The sequence below is a fragment of the Lichenostomus cassidix genome, chromosome W, assembly GCF_008360975.1.
Source record: "Lichenostomus cassidix isolate B80296 chromosome W, HeHo_3.0, whole genome shotgun sequence".
Classification (NCBI taxonomy): Eukaryota; Metazoa; Chordata; class Aves; order Passeriformes; family Meliphagidae; genus Lichenostomus; species Lichenostomus cassidix.
This window is the reverse complement of record NC_139510.1, coordinates 12,585,546-12,589,397: the sequence shown is the minus strand read 5'-3', so window position 1 is coordinate 12,589,397 and position 3,852 is coordinate 12,585,546. Positions and strand designations below refer to the sequence as shown.

General features: G+C 51.8%; 1 long non-coding RNA gene across 1 annotated transcript; it reads right to left on the bottom strand.

Annotated features, from left to right (window-relative positions):
• Positions 1–274: 274 nt before the first annotated feature.
• On the bottom strand, positions 275–3,203 carry LOC146425520 (uncharacterized). Its single transcript, XR_014846601.1, has 2 exons — positions 2,580–3,203; positions 275–1,193 (listed from the first exon to the last, which is right to left on the bottom strand). It is a non-coding gene; the product is annotated as an uncharacterized LOC146425520 (long non-coding RNA).
• Between the last annotated feature and the right edge of the window lie 649 nt (positions 3,204–3,852).

Here is a 3,852-nt window from a genome sequence, read left to right as displayed (position 1 = left end):
AACAGCAACACAGTGACCCCAGGCTGACGCTGGCATGGGCTTATAAGGGAAGGGAAGAGGGGAGGGAATTAACTCTGGAGAGCCAATCTAGGAAGGTCTGATGGGAAGAAAGGCAGGGATGCACACCAATAGACCTCTGATAAGGCAGGATGCATAATTCAAAAACAGCCAATAACATACAGAGCAGGAGAACAAAGGAAAAGCCTGATGGAAATCTGCAGAACCACGTTGCTACATCTCCCCGTTCTGTTTTTACAAAAGAAAAATGAAGGAGTTGTTTAAATGCAAACAAAATTTTTCACAGTTAAATCTATTGGTTTGAACCCATAGGATTGAACAGTAATTAGGGGGATTTTAAAATAAAAAAGGAAATCATTTGAGTCCATATATGTTGGTGGAAATTTCTCCAGGCAGATGGTGGGTTCCTTCCCATTGCAGGCAGCAACTCCTTTGGTTGACAATAGGCTGGAATTGGAGCTGACTTGAGCAGCAGTTCTGCTGGAGTGGGGTGTGGCCTGCTGCTAATTGGAGTGTAACAGAGTCACTGGGAAGGATTTCCTTGCCTGTGAAGATATCACTCAAAACACAACCATTATTTTTGGGCAGCTGACAGTGTCTGATGTTACACACTGGTTGCTCACAATTAACAAAAACATTCCCATCCACTCTTCATCCTTCCTGCTAGGCGGCGGGGCCGGGCTGGCCCCGAGCACCCCTCCCCCTCCCCAGCACTTCCGGGTTTGACTAGCCTGGGAACTTAGGGGCGGTATTTTCCCACGCTTCTCCGCCCTGTGACGTAGATGGGGCGGAGCATGATGATGTGCAAGGAGAAGGGGCAGAGCTTACACATGGCCGGAAAAGGCTGGAAATTCTGGGAAGAAGCTCTGAGAAAGCATGGTCTCCACCATTTTGAGAGCCAGCCCTGATGTTATATAGGGCTATTCAGGGGGAGAGGGGGTAGGGAAAGAAGGTGAGGAGGAGAAGGTTTGGGGTGAGGGCCAGTGTGAGTTGATCAGTCTCACTCCAGCAAGGGGAAAGAGAAACTAGCAGAGAGCCTGGGAAACGGAAGTAGCCCAGTGTTTGAGAACAGTTTGCAATCTGCTAGGTGCTCTCACATCAGGGTTAGGGGAGGAGGAAAGTGGGAGAAGGGACGTTACAAACAGAGGTCAGGAAGGGGACTGATAAGGGATTACCTTACAGCCCCCCTGTTGGGGTTTGACCCTGACTAAAGGCCAGGCACCTCGACTCTCTCTTGCTGCAACAAAAAAACTGCAAAAATACACACCAATCTCGTGAGTCAAATGAGATAGGACACTGGTAGGAGGACGCACAGAAGAAAAAAAGAGGGCAAACAGGCTCCAAACTTAAAGTTACAAAAAGTGATTTAATTACCTAACAGAGTTGGAGGATAAAATACAAGGCAAAAATAAAATCTTCATATACTATTTTGTTCACTCACCCCCCTCCCTCTTACGAACCCATTTTATTCACCCCCTTTCCTCTTTTTAACCAACAAGCCCGGGTAGGGAGGCAGGGTGTGGGGTATTTTTTCAGTCCACAGAGCAGATCCATAAATCTGTTCATCACCACAATTCTTCTACTACAAATACTCTTTATCTCTACTTATTTCTCTCTCTCTCTCCAGACAGTTTTTCTGCTCTCACCCCCCACCCTCTTAAGAAGCAGTCTCTGCGCTCACCCCCCTTCCCTCTTTCCAAACCAGAAACACAGACAGGGGGCAGGTTAAGAGGTTTTCTGGTCAGTCCAATCAGGGAGAGGGGTCCTCTACTTAGCCATGGGGTCCCTCCTGCAAGAGACAGTCCTCTGGGAGCTTCTTTGGCGTGGGTCCAATCTCACGAGCAACATCCTGCTTGAATTCTGCTGCAACATGAGTTCTCTTGTCCATAAGGTGCAGACTCTCCTGAGCCGAGGCCAGGCTGCTTCCATCCCAGGAGCAAGGCCTTTCTGTCCCTTGCAAGGCCTTTGTATCTTTAACTCTTTCGATGAGACTCCAAACTGGATCACAGCTTTCTCCAGGCATCCACCTGCTCCTCTGGCATGGGCTGTGGGTGAATTTCTGCATTCTTTGTGGACTCCATGGGTTGCAGGGGACCTCCTGCTCCCCCCCATGGCCTTCACCACAGCTAGCAGAGGGTTTTCAGCTCCGGCGCTTGGAGCACCTCCTCCCCCACCTTCTTCACTGACCTTGGCGTCTCCATGCTGTTCTCCCTTCACATATTTTTACCTCCACCTCCTCCTCTTCTAACTACAAAGAAGTGCGTGCCTACCTTGTTTTGATTTCTTCTTAAATATGTTTTCACAGAGGCGTAACTAGCACCTCTAATTGGCCCAAACTTGGCCGGCAGCATGTCCATCACCTTCAGAGCCATCAGAGATTGGCTCTGCTGGGCTTGATGTAAAAACTTCCAGAACTTTCACTCAAGACACACAGGAGTCATCTTTGTGCCACTCCCCACCCCTCAGACACCTCCCCAGGCCTACCACAACAGCTTCTGAGGGGTCCAAATTTCTCCTAGATATTAAAAAAAACTTTATTGATGTTTTGGGCCAATCAAAACCACCACACCCCCAAAGGTTGAAATAAAATATTTTAACTCAAAAAAAGGGGAAAAGTACGTTCCTTTTTGAGGGGCAGACAACTAGGGAGTTCCCACTTCCCACGTTGCCTGCCCTCCCAAAGCTCACTCCTGCCTAGCTGTATAATGGAAAACATAAAAATAATGAGCTGGGAAATAAGGGAGCTCTGCTATTTGCTTAAATACTTGGGAAAATAAAAACGCGACGCTGCACTCTCATTTAACTAAAATCCTTAACTAAAACTCGATGTGATATTGGCATAACTGGTCCCTGCAGCACTAACAGCTGGTCACCAAACTTAAAATTACAAACAAACAAAAATAGCACACCTGCCTGCCTCCTGCGGAGCCTCATCTCCACAGGCTTTAGCGAGTCAACAACTGGTCCCCACGAATGCAGTCCGGCCCCCGCCTTCACCTGTGCCTTTGGTTTTCTGCAATCCGGTTCCCCAGTCTCCATGTTGAGCCTTACTGTCTCAGCAACTCAATCCAGCTTCAGCAGGAATTCCTGGGTGCTTGTGGGGACTTTCTTCAGAAAAGTCTCTCCCGGGTTGCCAGGAGTCCCACGCCACTGAGATGGCGCTTCTCCGGAAGCCGTCAGATGTAAAAACCACGGCGTGGAGCAGCCAAGCAGCGCCTGCCCCGCTCGGCGCCGGCCCTGCGCGGCACTGGCCCCAGCCCTGTGCGGCGCCGGCGACCTAAGATGGCAGCAGCGCCGCGTGGCTTTCCGCCGCCAAGATGGCGAGGCCGCGTGGCTAGCCGGCGCGTGGCCCAGGGAGCCGCGGCAGGCAGCATAGGCCCGCAGCGGTGCGAGCTCAGGACGGCGCGGGCTGCGCCGACTCAGCGGGTGGCGCCGGGCGGGCGAGTGGCAATCGCGGCTTGCCTGCAGTGCAGCGGTGGTTTTGCAGCACTCCTCGCCAGGCGGTGGTGGGTCCCCTCGGCGCCATGACAGTCCAGCCATGTGGCAGCAGCTTCAGCCCAGCGGGGGGGGCAGCCGCACCCGATCCGGTGTTTTCAGCGAGATGAAACTTGGCTCAGCGTGTCCTGGAGGTGTCCTTTCTTCCCGGGTTTCGGCGACGTTGTCCTTTAAGGGCAGCCAGAGCCCCAACGCTCTAAAGGCAAACAGCTGTGTGGGCGCGCTGAGTGAGCTGGCTGGCGCCGATCCGGGTCCGGGGAACGCACGGAGTGGCGTGGAAATCAGGCGACAGAAGCTTGGCAGGAAACATGGATGAGATGAAAGAACATACTGTACACT